We start from the raw sequence: 19,261 nt of genomic DNA, 5'->3' as shown, positions 1-19,261 counted from the left end.
GCTGAAACAGTCCCAGTGAGGCTGAGACGGTCCCGGTGAGGCTGAAATGGTCCCAGTGAGGCTGAGACGGTCCCAGTGAGGCTGAAACGGCCCCTGTGAGGCTGAGACGGTCCCAGTGAGGCTGAAACGGCCGCTACGAGGCTGCGACAGTCCCTGCAATGGCCCCTGGGAAGCCAGGGGAACGGCGCGAGCCGCCCAGACGGCTTCACCAACAGCCCGAGAACCAGCGCGCAGCCCCAATCACAACTATCACCCGAAGGGCGAGAGGGGCGAGAGCAGCAGAAGTGTTGCTTTCTCCTCACTTCTGGTAGCGAAATCCTCAGTTTAAGAATAAGAGGACACATTATTTTAAAAAGCCGTTACATGTCTCCGTACCCTTTCTGAGTAGAGCGTGAACAGTCGTGAGAGACCTTTCCGAACACAGGGACATGTTGCGGATGGAAATAGTTACATTTTCCATGTGTATGACCTTTGACCTGGCAACAAAAAGCGTACACCTATGAATGAGGACAGTGGGGGGGGGGGGGGGGGGAAGGCAGAGGGTGGGGTGGGAACTGGGTGGAGGGGAGCTATGGGGGGAAAAAAGGGGAACAACTGTAATAATCTGAACAATAAAGATTTATTTTTTAAAAAGTTGGAAAAATAAATAAAATTATACATTTTTTAAAAATAAATAATTTTTTTTAAAAAAAGATCCTTCCCTAAGACCTCCTCTATGCTCTCTAACTTTAAAACCCCCCAAAAAGAAGGTCCCAGTGTGCACACTCTCTCTCCCTGAACCTTCCTCTTCCCTGTTCCTTCCCCTACAGGCCGTGTTTATTAGAATACATTTCATTTTCAAAATTTAACAGCTGATAAAGTGTGTATACATATTTTGGGGACACAGAGTTGGCAAAAGTATGATTACGTTGTGAGTACACAAGACAAAGTTTATTCTTGTATTATTATTTATTGTATTATTTAGTTGTATTAACTGTAAACCTACTTTTGCCCATCCCTCAGAAACCTACCCCCCACCCCCAAATAATCAGCCACCCGCAGGCAGCAAAGACAGTAGCCTGGACCTGGCTAATGGTTCCATGGTCCAGACCTCTGGCAGGCCCTCAACAGGGTGGATAGTGCCCACCCACACTGGTTCATAGATGGCTGGGCTGTCTGCTTCATTCCATCTACCAATACAAATGCTAATCTCTTCCAGAAACACCTTCACAGAGACCCCCAGAAATTACGGTTCACCAGACATCTGGGCATCCTGTTGCCCAGTGAAGCTGACACATAAAATAACACCCAGCAGCACCCACAGCAGCTGGGACCCAGTAAGCGATCAACCCATACAGGCCATTATTCCTGTCAACGTGAGAAACGCCCAAACCTGTAGAGAATTTGTGGAAGAGTTTATTTGAGCCAAACTGAGGACGTAGGCCAGGGAGCAAGATCCCAAAGGCTCTGGAAAAGGCAAGTTTTGTTGTTTCTTTAATGCATTTGTAATCAGGGAGGAATGTCAGGAAGATTACCTGAAGGTCGGAGAAAGCGAGGCGGGGACTGGATTACGTGCTGTCTTCAGAGGGAGGGGTCTGAAAGCTGGCATGGCAGCGGTGTGTTAACCTGGGTGCGTAGAAACCCTGAGCAGGGCTTGCTCAAGGCAGAGATAAGCTTTACACTGAAGAGGTGATAGGCCTGGGACGTGACTACCCACCATGACCTCCCCAGTTAGGAATTTATGATCACCCTGCGAGCTGACAAGAGGTTCCGTAGAACCTCTTGTCAAACACATTACAGTTTTATGGACAAGGAAACAAAAGTTCAAAAGGGTTAAGTCGTTCAGCCATAGCCACACAGCTGCAGCCGTCTGCTGGCGAACTGGGTCTCAAACTGAAAACAAAACAAAAAACAAACCCCCCTCTCATGTGTCCCATTTGCCAATATCCCCACCATGGCTGATTTCAAGCTACCGGTGGTTTAACAAGCACTGCACCAATCCCAGCGTATCTAACAACTACCGCAGCACGCTCCCGCGTGGGGAGGGGGTTCCTAAACATTAGCCATTATTGCAAGGAGTCAGGTGAACCATGCTCTCTGGGCACCCCCCTTACCCCCATTTGACAAACAAGAGACTGAGGTTTGGAGTTCAGCTACCCCAGGCCACAGCACCAGCCGGGACTGGTTCTCCTGTTTCCCATGTCTTCGCTCAGCAAGGTCGCACACAAGCCTACATAGGGTCACCATCCCCATCCCACCCCTTAGAGGGAATTTCCCAGACCCCATAACGATGTCCCTGCCAGGACTGGCTGCTGCACCCCAAAAGCCCTGAGGTGGCTTGGCAGGAAGGAAGCTCTTACTGGCTGGGGCACTTGCCAAGCCACACCTGCCCCACTGCTCCTGAGCTCAGATCTGTCCCAGCTTGTACCTCCCACAGGCTTGGGGAAGTGCTATTTTGGCAGCTGGTGAGCGGAGGGCCCTATCCTTGAGGGTATTCGGGGATGGGAGTGGGTGACTCATTCATGGTGCTTCCGTGGATGGGTGGAAGGCTGCAGCTAGGGGAGGGCCAGAACCAAGCCCAAGAAAGATTTTCAGCCCTGCAGGCAGGCTGGCCCCACTCCAGCTAAGGGCTCAGGTGAGTCACACTGCGCTGGAGGCTGGGCACAGTCTTTAAGCGGGTGGGACAGCCAAAATGTCATTGCTCTTGGCTCTAGCTGTCCCCTGGACTGAACTGGGCTAGCTCCTTATCTGTGATGATTTCAAGAGCACTGTGGCTGAAAGCTCAAGGGAACACTCCTCCCACCATATCAGGCCCCGAGAGAGGGGAAAACAGCTGGTGACATGTGGGGGAGTTTATAAGTAGCATATGCAGCCATGGGACAGGGTCCTAAGGTCTTCGGAGAAGGGGGGCTGTTCCTGCCATTCTGGAGCCTCAAGGGAGGGAGATGCTCTTGAACTCTTGGAGCCTGAGGTGGAGAAAAGGTTCCTGATGGTCTTGGTGGGGCACAGGAGGGGACAAGGCTGTGGGTGGGACTTCAGGAAGAGGAGTAAGGTGAGAGTGAGTGAGTGAGGGGGGGTTGGGGTGGGAAGGCTAGTGGAAAGTCCACACGCGATTTGCAATTGGTTTGGCAAAGGAGCTAAGGAGCCACGGTTGGAAGTCGCCCCATGGGGCAAAGGTGGGGACCACTGTGGCTGGAGACTGTGCAGGGCGGGGCCCCCACCCACTCAGGATCTGTCCCTGCAGTGCTAGGGAGGGAGAAGCAGCTGGGCTTGGCTGGACGGTGGAAGATAGGGGCCTGCTTGGTGGGGGACAGGGCCACAGCTGCCTACCAACCTGTGTCTGCAGGCTGGACCCCTCCCAACGCTGCTCAGTGGGAGTCTTCATTAAGCGAGGGGGTGGCCCACGTTCTCCCTCAATTAGTGCTTAAGCCCGGAGAACCCAGAAAACCAGGTTCTAATTCTGACCACAGGCTGAGCTTGGGTAAATCTGTTACCCTCTTGGAATCTTTCTCCCCCCGCCCCCCCTTTGATTTTTAGAGAGAGAGGAGGGGGAAAGGAGAGAAACATCCATGTGAGAGCAAAACATCGATCTGCTGCCTCCTGCACACACCCCAACCGAGGATTGAACCCACAACCAAGCAGGTGCCCCGACTGGGAATCAAACTGACGACCTTTCAGTTTACAGGACATCGCCCAACCAACTGAGCCACACCGGGGGCCCCTCTTGGAATCTTAATTACCTCACCGGGAAAACAAAACCCTCACCTCTTAGGGTGCCGTGAGAATTACACAAGAGGGTGGATGTGAAGGTCCTGGCCCTGACAATGTCAGGTTCTCTGGCACAATATCAGTTTCTTGGGGATGGGCCTGGGAAAGAGCTGGGGCAGGCTGCTTCCCCGTAGCCTCCCCCTCAAGTTCCCCTGTGCTTGGAGTCGGACGGCTGCCCTGACTCTAGGCGGGGTCTTGAGAACCCAGCATCTAAGGACAAAACAACCCTCCCACTCAGGGCTCCCAGTCCCTTCTGTCTCTGAAGGCCTCTGTGGCCCCCAGAAGTCCTAGAGACCCCTTGGAGCTGGAGAGGCCATAGTGCAGTGACGGCGAACCTTTTGAGCTCGGCGTGTCAGCATTTTGAAAAACCCTAACGTAACTCTGGTGCCGTGTCACATATAGAAATGTTTTGATCTTTGCAACCATAGTAAAACAAAGACTTATCTTTTTGATATTTATTTTATATATTTAAATGCCATTTAACAAAGAAAAATCAACCCAAAAAATGAGTTCGCGTGTCACCTCTGACACGCGTGTCATAGGTTCGCCATCACTGCCCTAGAGGGACATTCCTCATCTTACCGGACACAGCCTGGCTTTCTGGGAGGCTGGAGGAACTGCACATTCCTCCTGAAATAATCGTCCTGGAGCTATTTCCAGAGGCTCTTAGTGCCCAGGCCAGAAATGGCCAGTGATCTCGATGCCTGGGTACCGTCAGGACAAATGGCACAGAGGCCCAGCCCCCAGCCCAGAGCAGAACCAGGCCCGGCTGAGGCCCCAGAAAGGAACAGTTGACACCACTTCCCTGGTTCCCTGAGTCCCCCAGTGTACCTCTTCATCCTCGGGGGGGGGGGGGGGGGGGGGAAGGTAGGGGCTCTGATCCTCCCTCTCAGTTCCCTGTTTCAGTGACTATAACGCCCCCCCCCCCCCCCCCCCCTGCCTGCCTGGGTGCAAAAAGCCCTTCCCTCTCAATGATTGTGGGCAGGGAGGCCATATGCAGAGCTTTCTGTATAAAAGTGCTTTGTAATCTTGAATCTTATCATTAGAATACATCCTATAAACCCAAATCGCCTGTACTCTTTAAAAATGCCAATGTTATAAGACACAAAGAAAGACTGAGGGACTTCCAGGTTGAAGGAAACCAGGGACCTGAGAGCTAAGGGCAAGGCCTGGTCCTGACTCGGATCCTGGATGAAATGCTGGAGGAAGCGTTGCCATGAAGAACATGAGAGGGACACCGACTGTACAGCAGATACTAGTACTGTGTCGATGTTAAATGTCCTGTGTTTGGTAGTCGTCGTGTGGATATGCAAGAAAAGATTCTTCTCCCAGCGTGTGTGTAGGGGACACATGCTGAAGTATTCAAGGGTAAAGATATTATTGTCTGCAACTTCTTCTTAAAATAATAATAAATTGGGGGGGGAGGGGAGGTGTAGTGACAAATGTGGCAAAAGTGTTAATAATTAGTGGATGAAAAAATAATTAGTGGGTTTAGATCAGTGGTTCTCAACCTTCCTAATGCCGCGACCCTTTAATACAGTTCCTCATGTTGTGGTGACCCCCAACCATAAAATTATTTTCGTTGCTACTTCATAACTGTGATTTTGCTACTGTTATGAATCGTCATGTAAATATCTGATATGCAGGATGTATTTTCATTGTTACAAATTGAACATAGTTAAAGCATAGTGATTAATCACAAAAACAATATGTAATTATATATGTGTTTTCCGATGGTCTTAGGCGACCCCTGTGAAAGGGTCGTTCAACCCCCCCAGGGGTCGCGACCCACAGGTTGAGAACCGCTGGTTTAGATTAAAAACTATATGGGAGTTCTTGTCTTACAAGTTTTCAGTAACTGGAAATCTTTAAAAATAAAAAGTAAACCTGTATTTTCAATATTTAGGGAAGGAAATGATGGAGGGAGGCTTTCCTTGGCAAATACAGTAAGAACTCAAAAGGGGATTTTGCTTATTTTTTCAGCGAACATGTACGGGGTGACACCAGGTTGTGGAGGGTGTGAGGAAGAGGCGAGAAGGGAGGAAAGAAGGTGCTGTTATGCCCCGAATGGGTCATTCAAAGGGATTAGCACGCTAGGGCCTCTGGAGAAATGTTTACTGACCCGATGAGAAAAGAGAAGTCATTGATGCTGACCACAGCCAATGGGAGTTACAGTAGACCCGGCATAGGACTTCCTGACTCGCAGCATAATTAAACACTTAGAAAAACAACAAGGAATGCTGGAAAACGTCCATCCCAGCCCTGTTTTAAAAATAGGGTCCATCTGTCTTGGAAGGCTTAAAGTGGCCCTGGCCTTGAGGCAGGGGCCTGACCAGGATGGCCCCGGGAGGCCCCTCCCAGCGCGAGGATTCCGTGATTCTATGACATGGCCAGCAGTCTGTATGAGGGTAACCTCAGTAGACACCAAGGAGAGGGCCAAGTCATCTACCTCCTAGACAGAGTGAGAGTGGGAGAGGGCCTTTTGGCAGAGGGGGCCCAGCCAGCCAGGAAGGGAAGGGCGGGGCCCTGTGGGGGTCAGCCCTCACTTACCTCCTATTTTTCCAGAGGAGGAAATGAGGGTGGGGTTGGACCAGAGAGGGCAGAGGCAGGTCTGGACATTCCACTTGATTCAGACCCAAAGGACAAGGGCAGCTGATGGGCTATGGGCTGGGAGAGGGGCTGGCAGCTGTTTTCTGGGTGGGACAGGTTCAAATACAGCTCTGTCCTTGCTAAGCTGAAGTGGAAAATTAGCATCGAGCTGGCATTACTCGGGAAGAGAAATCAGAGCCTGCCTTCTGGTGGGGGGAGTACTGTCATTCTCCGGTGACAATGGGGACAGGGAGGACCAGGAACAGGAGTGGGGGTTAAATGGACGGGGCATCTCTTTGGCCTGGTCAGGGCTTAGTCCCTGTGAAGTGCCTACTCTTGAAGCAGGAGGAGCAGGTGTCCCAATACTCACCCCCTTCTTGTGGGGTGGATGAGGATACCCCCACTGTTAGAGAGGATCAAGGCCAAATGCCCTGCGAGGTTCTGATTTCACAAGTCCAACCTGATTAGTAGGCTTGTCACACCATCTGCCCACCTCACCATTTGGGCTTCAAATACAGCTCCATTCTTAGTTATGGGGTAGCAAGGGCCCCCCTGCCTCTGGTTCTCTCCTTCGTGCCCTCATCCAGGCAGGCAGAGCCGATGTGGTGAGATTTCTTTCTAAGTAGACTGTGAGGGAGGCCAAAGTCACCTGGACAACATAGCGTGGTCTTCCAGGGGTCATCAGACACACCCAAGATAGTACCTTGGCCCACCCCTGACAAGCTGTGCGATCTGAAGTCGAGTCCCATCATTTCCCTGAGCCTTGGTTTCCTCATCAGTCATCTAGGAATAGAATAGCAACTACCACCTTGATTTGTAGTAAGAATTCCATGCAAGAGACAAGCAAGATCCAGGCTCAGAGATAGTGCATCTAGGACTGTGTTGCTTCTAAGACACATTTTTTTAGTATCAGAGTCCATTGTGTAGTTGTTGATTAGCGAGTTGATATTGTCTCATAAGAAAGCCTGTCTCAGTGCTTGGAAATTCACCATGAGATTCAGTGCTGGGCCTCTGTGACTTAAAGGGCAAATAGGAATTTCAGAATGTGGGCTCGAGCTAAAAAGAAGAGAGAGACTCCCCCACTCTTTCTATGGCTCTTCTGGCTCCGTCATTTTCAGGATCTTGCCTTCCTACCCATCTCTTGCCCTTCTCTTTGTGCTTTCTGAGTACTGGGGTGTCTGTTTTTCAGTTTGAAAATCCCTGGGCCTAGGAGGAAGATGGGGAGAAGGAGAAGGGTGGTGTGTTGGCTCTGTGAAGGCCGATGGAACACCTGGAGAGAAATCCAGGAGGGAGGTGGCAGGGAGCCGAGGAAGGCTGACCTCACTCTCCTCACCAGACCCAGGTAACCAGCTTCAAGGTGAGCTCACAGCAACTCAGTGCCACGAAGTTCTATCCTCCTAGCAGGCCAATGTCTGGGCGCCAGGTGAGATATCCCAACACTCACAGCCACTTGAACCGTCCCAAGAACGTGTCCTTTCAAATCCCGACTCCAGGCTGGTTCCAATGCCCTGAGACAAGACCTAACAATCTCAAACGTCCTCACACCCCAAGGGGCTTGGAGTTCAGCAGCGGCATCAACCCTTGGGAACAGTCCGACAGCCCCAGCTCCCCTAAACTTCCAGTGAGGAGAATCTGTATGGGCCGGCCCTATACCTCCAAGTTCGCAGAGACGGGCCACCCGGGGAACCGCCCCAAGGTGGCCAAAAAGCCCTATGACCGTGACAGCCCCCATTATCTGCTCTGCACCGATGGTCCCTCGGACCACTCCAGCCCCACCTTCCTGGACCAACTCATCAGAGGCATCAACTACCTCGACAGGGCCACCAACTGCTCCACAGTACTGAACCTGCCAAAGCTCGCAGTCAACTACCTAGAACAGGCGGCCAACTCCTACCTGGGTCACCCAGACCACTCCTCCCCCCGCAGTTCCTTCAAACCCAGCACCACCATGGTGCCAGCCACCAAGGGTGTCAATGCTTTGCAGTATGTGGATGATGCCATCAACACAAGTTGCTCACAACAGTTTCGTAGCCAGAACTCCCCTCCGATGCCGCCACAGAGACCAGAGATAAAGTTGCCTGAGCTCCCTTTGTTTGGCAACAAGCTTTTTTCTTTAGGTCGCCTGCCCAAGTTCTGGGATGAAATCCGCTCGGGCTGGAATGGCCCTCTCGAAACCACCTCCAAACCCTGTAGCTGGTGGTGATATGGACACCAACCATGAAATGGACACACGTCCATCAGTCTGCAGTTGTGCAAAATAAATTGTCTGTGGCAAAATGCTCCTTCCAAGGCTCCATTGAGGGAAATGGCCATTTAGATTGGGGATTGTAAATTGGAGAACTTATGGGGCGGGCAGTTAAAAGTTAATGGGTGCGCCCAGCTGGCGTGGCTCAGTGTTGAGCATGGACCCATGGCCCACTAATGGTTCTCTGTCATCACTGATGTTTCTTTTTTTTTTTTTTTTTTTTCTTCCTTAATCCTCACTTGAGGATATTTTTCCATTGATTTTTAAAGAGCTTGGAAGAGAGAGGGAAAGGCAGAGAGAAATATCAATGTGAGAGAAACATATCAATTAGTTGCCTTCTGCACATGCCCTGACCAGAGCTTGGGCCTGGAGGAGCCTGCAATCAAGGTACATGCCCTTGACCAGGAATCGAACCTGAGACCCTTCAGTCCGCAGGCTGACACTCTATCCACTTAGCCAAACTGGCTAGAGCATCATTGATATTTCTTTTAAAAAAAAAAAAAAGATTTTTAGTGATTTCAGAGAGGAAGGGGGAGGGAGAGAGAGATAGAAACATCAATGATGAGAAAGAATCATTGATAGGCTGCCTCTTGCATGCCCTTTACTGGGGATCGAGCCCATAACCCAGGCATGTGCCCTTGACTAGAATCGAACTCGGGACCCTTCAGTCCACAGGCTGACGCTCTATCCACTGAGCAAAACCAGCCAGGGCCATCATTGATATTTCTATCTCTCTCCCCTTCTCTCTTTCTGTCTCTGAAATCAATAAAAAAGTATTAAAAAAATTAATGAGTGAATTGGGCTGGGCGGTGGAGACTGCATCTGAGTGGAGAGGGAAGACCTGGTCAAAACCCAGGTCTCAAATGGGTTATTGCCTTTTCAAGAAAAGCCAGGAATCTGAGTTTAATATGTTAGCAACAAATTTAAAAAATGTAATCCCAGTGCTCGCTTCGGCAGCACATATACTAAAATTGGAACGATACAGAGAAGATTAGCATGGCCCCTGCGCAAGGATGACACACAAATTCGCAAAGCGTTCCATATTTTAAAAAAAATAAAAATAAAAATAAAAAAAATAAAAAATGTCATCCCAGCTGGAGTGGCTCATGGTTGAGTGTCGACCCATGAACCAGGAGGTCATGGTTTGATTCCTGGTCAGGGAACATGCCCAAGGTTGCGGGGCTTGATCCCCAGTGTGGGATGTGCAAGGAGGCAGCCAATCAATGATGTTTCTTTCTCATCAGTTTTTCTATTTCTCTACCCCTCTCCCTTCTTCTCTCTCTAAAAATCAATTAAAACATACTTTTTAAAAAAAGTCATAAGAGTCTGTGAGGTGAACAAAAATACTTGTTGGCCGAGTGTGAAGCTCACAGGTCTCAGTTAGGAACCTCTGGGTTTTATCTTGCATGGACCACTGGGGAGGTTCCTAGCCTCCCTTACCCTTGGTTCCTGCATGTGAAGAAATAGATTGTTTATACTCAACCCCATCCAAACGCTTATTTTTCCAGGATTATTAACTTTAGCACAGCCCATGTGAGCAGAAGGGTAGAAGTGATGATGATGATGATGATGATGATGATGATGATAGCAAACCCTGTAGAGCCCTTACAGGCATTGTTCTAAGTGGGTTGTTTTGTTGTTGTTGTTGTTGTTACAAGTGTTTCATACATATTTATGCTTCTAAAGATGTGGTTTTGGTGACCAGGGCCCAGGGTGGATATAGAGAGAAGTTTACAATGCCCAGTGTGAGACGTGTTGGAACAGGCAACCTGGGATAGTGGCAGGTCAGAGGATGGCCCTTCCTGGGAAATCTCTGAAAAGAGTGGTTCTGTCCAAGCCAGGTGAGGGTTGGAGGGTCAGAATAGGTAGTCTCACGTTTCTTGCTGGGAATATCAGAGAAAGTGTCCCTGGGCCACTGAAGGTTCCAAACTTTCAGACTCAACAGGCCCCACAAGGCACCCAGGTATCTACATCCTGCTGATGAGGGACTCTGGAGCCTGGGATTCCAACCTAGTTCTGCCACTCACCTGCCCAGAGACCGTGGTTTCATCCTTTCCCCTCTCTATGCCTCTGTTTCCTCTGCTATAACATGAATGGGGTAATTTGATGATCTCTAAGGGCTCCAGGACTCTGATATTTTTGCATTTCTCCTGGTCCCAACGGAGGCCTAGAGCCTCCTGAGCTGAGAATTGAGACTGTACCCCACCCCCACCCAAGAACTGAAGCCTCTAAGTCCTGAGTTATCTTCCCAGGCTGCCCAGGGGCTATTTCAGGCCTCAGGGCCCATTTCTGTGTGGCTCTGAACTCCAGACCCAGCCAGATCCTTCTTGCTAGAACTCCCCTTGGAAACATGAGGGCAATAATAGAGTGTGGAATGGGGTTGACCTTGAAATAACCCAAAGGTCTACAAAGCTCCATGGCTCTTGGAGGAAGTGGCCTAGCCCTATGGCCAAGCAGAGAAGGCAGCGAGCCTGAATATCTCTACCATGAGATTGCTGAGGTGGTCCTAGGATAGGAAGACGGAAGGGGACACTGAACCCCCAGCCCATTGACTTCACCCGGCTTCTACTCCATCTCTGAAGGACAAGGGTGGTCCTTCCTGGGTTCAAAGCTCAGCAGCTTCTTTCTCTGTCTCTGGCATCTCTAATCTTCCCAGGAAGAAGACTTTGGCCTTTGTCTGAGGGGTCCTCAGCCCTCCAGTGACTTATTCACAGGAATATAGCTGGTTAGAATCCATTTTGGCCCAGCTCAAGAGGTAGTTCAAGAGTGTCCTGAAGCCCTGGCCGGGTAGCTCAGTTGGTTAGAGCATCATCCCAATATTCTAAGGTTGCAGGTTCAATCCCCATCAGGGCATATACAAGAAACAACCAATGAATGCACAAACAAGTGGAACAACAAATATCTCTCTCTCTTTCTCTCTCTCTCCCCTCTCCTTTCCCCCCTCTCTAAAATCAACCAATAAATAAAGAAAATGTTTAAGATTTTTAAAAAAATTAGTGCCCTGATTCCTAAACCCAATCTGGCCCCTCAAAGCCATCTCCTTCCTGCTTTAAGCCCATATTTGCAAAAGAGTCATCCTGACTCTCCTAAGGATGTCTACCTCAAAAATGGTCCAATTTCTCCTAATCAGAGTGTAAGACCCTTGTCTAAGACACTGTTCTTGAGGTCTCCAGTATCTAGCCCAGTTCTGGCTCACAATAGGGGCTCAATTATATTGATATGGATTAAAGGGCCTCATGCCCAGTATGTGCTCAGTAATGGTAACTACTGTGATATTAAAAGTAATTACAGTACCTTGCACACTGTGGACTTTCAATAACTAATAATGATGACAGTCAACATTTATTAAGCTCTTAACTATACCCTAGGCATTAAGTGCCTCATATGCATTAATTCATTTAAGCCTCATACCAATCCTTTAAGTAAAGTACTATTGTCCCTATTGTACAGATGTGGAAACTGAGGCACAGAGAGATCAGGTATAAATGATGTGCTAAAGATGGTTACAGTGCATAGAACACAGCAGCTCTTCAAAAAATGGTTGTGCAGAGTAGGTGCTCAATAATAATTATCATTAGGATTACAACATCTTGGAAGCAGAAGGTGCTCCACAAATGCATACTGTGGGTGCCCAATGAATGGTAGATGTCATTATAGAGCCCAGTGCATAGTAGATGCTCAAATGAAATTTGACCATTGGTTGGGGATTCGATTGTACCCTAAAGGGACAGGATCTCTGTGCATGGCTCAAACTTCTCAGGATATATACTCATGGCTCACAAATCTATTCAACCAGTCACTCTGCCCAAGTCCAGAGAAAATAAGGCTCTTATTTAGAGAAAGCCCTCTGCCTCATGTGGCCATGTGGAGGCCACAGGAAGTCCCTGTATCCACTGGTCAAGCCATGCATCTGCAGGGTCCATGTAAACAGGAAGCAGCAGGCAGGCTGCAGAACAATGTCACGGCCTACTGTGCTGTCTATCTTGTGTACAGAATGGCCTAGGTGTCCCCACAGCAGAGTGTGGCTGGGGAAAGTCCTTCATTATTAAGTGCCAGGCATGCTGCCAAGGCCTGAAACATAGGCTGTCAGCCCTCAGCTCCCTATGAGGCTCGGTATTAGTACCCCATTTTGCAGAGGGGGAAACTGAGGCTCAGAGAGAGAAAGTAACATGCCTAAGCTCCTGCATCTGAAAAGTAGCAGAGCTGGGATTCCAACCCAGGCCTCTGACCCTCAGCCAATGCCCTTTCTATTCAAACCGCTGGGGGTTTTTTCTTAGTATTTATTGAATGGATTTTAAAAGAAAGAGGGGTAAATCTTGGCCTCTAAAACATGCAATAAATTAGACAAAGCAAGGATTGTATTTAAGTCCAGGGGTTTGGGCTGCCCCCAACACCAGTCTTCTTTTTTTTTTTTTTTTAAATTAAATCTTTATTGTTCTGATTACATTTGTTCCTCTCAACACCAGTCTTCTGAGCAGGGCCATGCTAACCTGGTACAACATGCTCTTACAGGAAATAGTAAGCAAAGGGAGAAATTTCCTCAGGGGTCATCTGTTGTCTCAGTTTGCTCAATCCACTGGTCCCTGCATCATTTGATAACATTGGGTATAAGGACATGATATTAGAATTATTTTTGTGTATTTAAAACAATCGAATGCAGGGGTTCTCAACCTGTGGGTCGCGACCTCTTTGGGGGTCGCCTAAGACCGTCAGAAAACACATATATAATTACATATTGTTTTTGTGATTAATCACTATGCTTTAATTGTGTTCAATTTGTAACAATGAAATTGGGGGTCACCACAACATGAGGAACTGTATTAAAGGGTCTCGGCATTAGGAAGGTTGAGAACCACTGATCTAATGTGACTCCTTTCAAACAGATAATTTGATATCACTATTCTAAGATCCTAGAAATTAAATGAAGCTTTTTGTATGACTAAGATGCGTGTTTGAGACACACACTGATTCTATTCCTGACCCTTTACTCCACCCTAATCTTTCTTATCCTGAACCTTAGCCTTAAGGCCCTTGCCCTCTCCCCCCTCCCCTCTCACCCCCATTCCTGAGGCCCATTTTATCCCTTACTGTCTTCTCTGCCTACACGACTGCCCCTGCTTGCTCCCCATAAGAAACGTAATACTAGGAATGGGGCACACCCGCCCCCTCAATTGCATTCACACTGCCCTCTTTTAAGCTGAAATCTCAGGAAAAGGAAAGAGCCTCAGACATGTGCTGTGCCTGAGCTGGTAGCACCATTTTTGGCAAACTTTCTTTACAGCTTCCTAAGCTCCTCCCAGCAGGGCAGGAATTTCTTGTGAACAATTGAACAAAGCCGGAGGGAGAAGGCACAGGACATTCCAAAAGGATTTCTCGCAAGCTCCAAAAGACAACATGTGGAAACACTGCCGAAGGTTCATAGCCTAGTAAAGAAAAGCATGAAAGGAATGGAAAGTCGGCCCGGTAGAAGGGCGGTCAGGCTGGAGGAACAAGGCGCCGAGGTCAGGAGGTCTGGGTGGAAGGGATGCCTCTGCCACTCGTGACTCTGCCAAGGTCACTTCACCTCCCTGGCCTCAGATTTGTGGTCCTTAAAAACGGAAGGAGCTGGGAAAGTAAACACATGGATGCATGCATACCTGGCCATAGCAATGCTGTCTGAACCACAATGACCTGGAAACAGCCATCCAACAATAAGATAGGGTTAATGAACAACAGTATGTCGATGAGGCACAACACTAAATACTTATTAGAAGTACTATGTGCAAACTCAATATGAGTGCTGTTCAAAGTAGATGGCCCGCAAATTGCTAATGGTTACCATCTGAAATAAAGAGCTTGTACCATGCCTGCTGGCATGGCTCAGTGGTTGAGCACCGAACTATGAAGCAGGAGGTCACAATTCGATTCCCAGTCAGGGCACATGCCCGTGTTGCAGGCTCGATCCCCAGTGTGGGGCATGCAGGAGGCAGCCCATCAATGGTTCTCATCATTGATGTTTTGCTCCCTCTCCCTCTCCCTTCCTCTCTGAAATCAATAAAAATATATTTTAAAAGAAAAGAAGAAAAGAGCGTGTACCAGAATGTGTCTAGGTGCTGCTTCCCAAATGGGCCAAGTATTGCAAGAAAAAAAGTGTTAGCTTAAGCTAAACAGAGTGCTTACTGATATGGTTGGTTTCCACTCTGAACAAGCTTCTTATCTCGTCTCAGACTGGTACTAAGCAGTTTGAGGACTGGCACTGATCCACAGAACCATTTGTAAGTGGCCTTGGTCTTTACTGACACATAGAATGGCGTTGATGAAAAGAATGTTAAGCAGAAAAAGCAAAACATGAAATCATATGCATATGGGGATCACATGGGGTAAAATGCACATGTGTACAAGGACAAAGGAAGGGAAATGAACACTTTTGGAGCCCCAATGACAGGTCCTGCACAGAAGTCTTCTATGGCTGAAGCAGGGGCATGTGGGCAGGAATGTGAGTGGGTATGTGGAGACCATGAGAATTCCAGCCTGGCTGGAGGGGAGCCGTGGGGGTGGGGGAGCATGAGTGACAAATTCAAATTGTAGAAACCATTTAGGTCTTTCAGGAGTTGGCCCCGGGGCAGTATGTGCAAAGTGTGTTATGAGAAACACTAATCTTGTGAAATATTACAAGGTTTTTCCATAAAAACAAGGGAGGTCCCTATCTTGAGTATGTTGAAGAATGCTGCATTAACAGCTGGGCCCGGCTGGTGTGGCTCAGTGGCTGAGTGTCCGCCCATGAACCAAAAGGTCACCAATTCAATTTCTGGTCAGGCACATGCCCTGATTTTGGGCTTAATCCCTGGTAGGGGTCATGCAGGAGGCAACAGATCAATGTTTCTCTCTCATTGATGTTTTTATATCTCTACTAGAGGCCTGGTGCACAAAATTTGTGCACGGGGGATGGGGTCCCTTAGCCCACCCTGCATGCTTTTGCAATCCGGGACCCCTTGGGGGATGTCCGACTGCCGATTGGGCCTAAGCTGGCAGTCGGACATCACTTTTGCAATCCGGGACCACTGGCTCCTAACTGCTCACCTGCCTGCCTACCTGATCACCCCTAACCACTCTGTCTGCCTGCCTGATTGCCCCTAACTGCTAGCCTGACTGCCTGATCACCCCTAACCACTCTGCATGCCCGCCTGATTGCCTCTAGCCACTCTGCCTGCCTGATTGCCCCTAACTGCCTCTGCCTCGACCCCACCGCCGAAGCTTCATCTGGAAGGACATCCGGAATGGCTTCCGGAAGGTCATTCAGCTATCTGGTCTAATTAGCATATTACGCTTTTATTATTATAGATCCCTCTCCCTCTCTCTCTCAAAATCAATTAAAAAAAAACCCACAGCTGGATGGGTGACTGCACTGGAGGTCTGCTCAGAAACTTTCCCGTGTTGGTGTTTCTTGAGATGGCCAAAGTGTGGGAAAGAGCGGGGAATCCCCAATCTTCTTGACTAGGGAATCCCTTTCCCAAGGAGCATCTCAGAGAGCAGGTGATCCATGAGGCACAATATGGGGACCCAGCCCCTGGGCCTGGGATCTATAGCAGGAGCTTCCCAAGAAGGTGATTGATGAGGGATGGTGTGGAGATAGGAGGGGTCAGAGGGCCAAATCCAAAACCATTTTCAAAAGAGTCTCACTTCTGCCTGTGCAGAGTTGAGCGTAACCCGAGGCAGGGTGGGGTGGGGAGCAGAATTGGGAATGGGTTCTGGAGGCAGACAGTCATGCACGTGAATCCTGGCTCTACCCCACACTGACTGTGTGAACTAGGCAGGCCACTTCATCCCCTGGACCTCAGTTTTCTTGTTTGATCAAGGGAAGTAATAACATGCACTCACTGGTCTATAATCCCATGACTGTGGTAGTGAAAAAAAATGAGATTCAATGTTGGTCAAGAAAGGGAGTTGATCTCTGCCCCAAGTATAAACCAGAAGGGGGACATTTGTGCCTTACGACATGCTTGCTTTAACTTGTTCTTTTACTCAAGTAACATTATTCACTCAAGTGCCAACTCCATGCCAGGCATTGTGTCCTTCACAGAGGATATAGTTGGGACCAAGATAGAAACAAGACAATTGTGCCTTCTTCGTTATGCCTCCTAATGTTAAATGATCTTCCCAATGATTGCTATTGTCAAAAATGGTAAGAGAGAGAGAGAAGGGTGGGGGGTTGTTGGAAAGTATAGCAGGGACATGATCTAGCCAGGGAGGCCAGGGAAGGCTTCTATGGTGCCATGAAGTTTGACCTGGATTCTAAGAGTAGGCACTCAAGAGAAACAGCAAGTGCAAAGACCATGCTGGGGGAGGGATGTGGCTGGAGAAATGGGCAGGACTGTATCTTGTCTGGCCCTGCAGGATCCTCTCTCTGTCCAAGGGAACTTTAAAAAAAAAAAGTTTTTTATTGATTTCAGAGAAGAAGGGGGAGGGAGAGAGAGACAGAAGCATCAATGATGAGAGCGAATCCTTGATGGGCTGCCTCCTGCATGCCTGCCTCCCACTGGGGACCCAGCCTGAAACCAGGGCAGGTGCCCTGACTGGGAATAGAACCGTGATCTCCTAGTCCCTGGGTCGATGTTTAACCACTGAGCCACAGTGGCTGGGCTGTCCAAGGGAACTTTTACCACCTGCTTAGAACTATGTCCTCCCTCCACTTTCTCCTCTTTGCCACATTATCTCCTTGTTTCCTTTTTCCTCCATCCCCACTCCCTCTCAATATCAATGTCCTATTCCACATTCTCACCCAATAACATATCTTTACCATGCTAGCACCTGTTTTCCTACACAGGCATTGGAACCCTGTGCAACATAGATGTTTACTTCCATTATTGAATGAGTGCAGGGCCACCGCTAGTCTCTGCTCATATTCGCAAAAGGTACCCCCTCTGAGCAGATAGAATTCACAACAGGGCCCACTTGGCTGCAGACCCTTGTGCAGTGAACCACCTCCTTAACTGTCCCCTGCAGCCCTGAACGAACAAATGAATGAATGAATAAATAAAATGTGAAATGAGTGAGAAGGTCTGAGGCAGAGAGAAGACTTGGAGTGGGAGTGCAAGCCAGGAGAAGTGGAGTCTTGTCGACTTGGGAGCAGGTGACTCATGGGCGCTGGCTACTGGTTCCATCCAGAAGGCCCCCGACTCCTGTTTTCTCAGAAGCCAGAGTGTTTGGCTGCTAGTGCCTGTCCAAACTCTTGTAGCCTCTCCTTATCTAAGGAACCTTGTGCAAGACTTGAGTTGTTTCTTTCCCAAAGAGTGTAAGGAGCACTGGGAGTTATGAGTACGTACAGTGCAATTACCGGCGCCTCGCAGGCTCAGCGAAGCCCAGAAGGCCCGGCCCCTGCTCCTCTTCTGAGCCATATGAGGAGAAAGCCAGGCCCTAAACAAAGCAACTTGAGAACATTTACTAAAGATATCAAGGACTGCAAAATAAAACAGAGCCGGCCAAGTCCCTTAGTGGGGAGAGGATGCAGAATAAATAGGTGGATGACCAATTCTCAGGGCGGGTGGAGTCACCCTGGAAGGCTTTCTAGACAGGCCGCGTTTTCCTGCTCTCCGAGTCAGCCCCGCTCCTGCCGTCTGCAGTCAGCTTTACCACCTCTCTCCACAACCTCCTTTCGGAAGCAAGGCTTATAGCTTGGGTTTTCGTCTTGACCAAACATTTACAAAGGGTTACTTGTTCCCCTTTTCCCTTTGCTCATGAGCAAATCATCCAAGAAGCCAAAGTTCTGGGACGTAAAGGGCCTGAGGTAGGGCATAGACACTGAGGCAGCTCACAAAATGCGATTTGTCACGGATGCTGACCTCCACAGACAGGCAAGGCCTTGGAAAAAACCCTGCCACCGGAGCTGGCCACCTGCCAACTCTGAAGTCAGCGGAGTTTTATAGCCTTCCTCATCAGACAGGGAGTTCTCAGGCACAAGGCTGTAGTCCTCCATCGCACTGGAGATCCTTGGGGCGGGGGTTGCCTCTGGCCTTCAGACTGGGATTAACACATTGGGTGCAGAAGCTGCTCCTCCATCAGACTGGAGCCTCTTCCCGCCATCTGAGGGCAGAGTTGTGTCTCCCTCTTCAGAATCAGAGCTCACCCAGAAACAGAAATAAGAGAAATAGCCACCACTTATTTAGTAATTACTAGGTGCCTGAAACGGTTCTTTTTTTAAAAAAATATATTTCATTGATTTTTTACAGAGAGGAAGGGAGAGGGATAGAGAGTTAGAAACACCAATCAGCTGCCTCCTGCACACCCCCTACCGGGGATGTGCCCGCAACCAAGGTACATGCCCTTGACCGGAACCGAACCCACGACCCTTCATTCCGCAGGCTGATGCTCTATCCACCGAGCCAAACCGGCCAGGGCTGAAACGGTTCTTTTTAAAATAGATATAAATTCATTTTAACTCTCAGAACAACACTATGAGGCAGGTCTTAGCACTAGTCTCCTTTCCTTGCTGATGAGATGGAGATATACTGAAAGGTTGAATAATTTGTCCAAGGTTGCACAGCACGGAGGTGGAGGCAGGATTCTCCACCGCACTGAAAACAACATGAAAACAGGGACAATATCCTTCCTCTTCCCTCCATCAGATTAGGAGTTCATCAAGGGTTAAGATCTGGTGTCCCTCTGCTGTCCACCCTATCTCCCTGTCTGGATCAGAAACAGACC

At 48.9% G+C, this 19,261-nt stretch overlaps 1 non-coding gene across 1 annotated transcript; it reads left to right on the top strand.

Moving 5' to 3' along the window:
• The first annotated feature begins 9,522 nt into the window (after nt 1–9,522).
• LOC139004494 (U6 spliceosomal RNA) lies at nt 9,523–9,629 on the top strand. Its single transcript, XR_011470376.1, has one exon. It is a non-coding gene; the product is annotated as a U6 spliceosomal RNA (small nuclear RNA).
• Nucleotides 9,630–19,261: the final 9,632 nt, after the last annotated feature.

Source organism: Myotis yumanensis, unplaced genomic scaffold, assembly GCF_028538775.1.
Source record: "Myotis yumanensis isolate MYYU_CA2020_CCGP unplaced genomic scaffold, mMyoYum1.0.hap1 SCAF_2, whole genome shotgun sequence".
NCBI classification, from domain to species: Eukaryota; Metazoa; Chordata; class Mammalia; order Chiroptera; family Vespertilionidae; genus Myotis; species Myotis yumanensis.
This window is presented reverse-complemented; position numbering and strand designations above follow the sequence as displayed.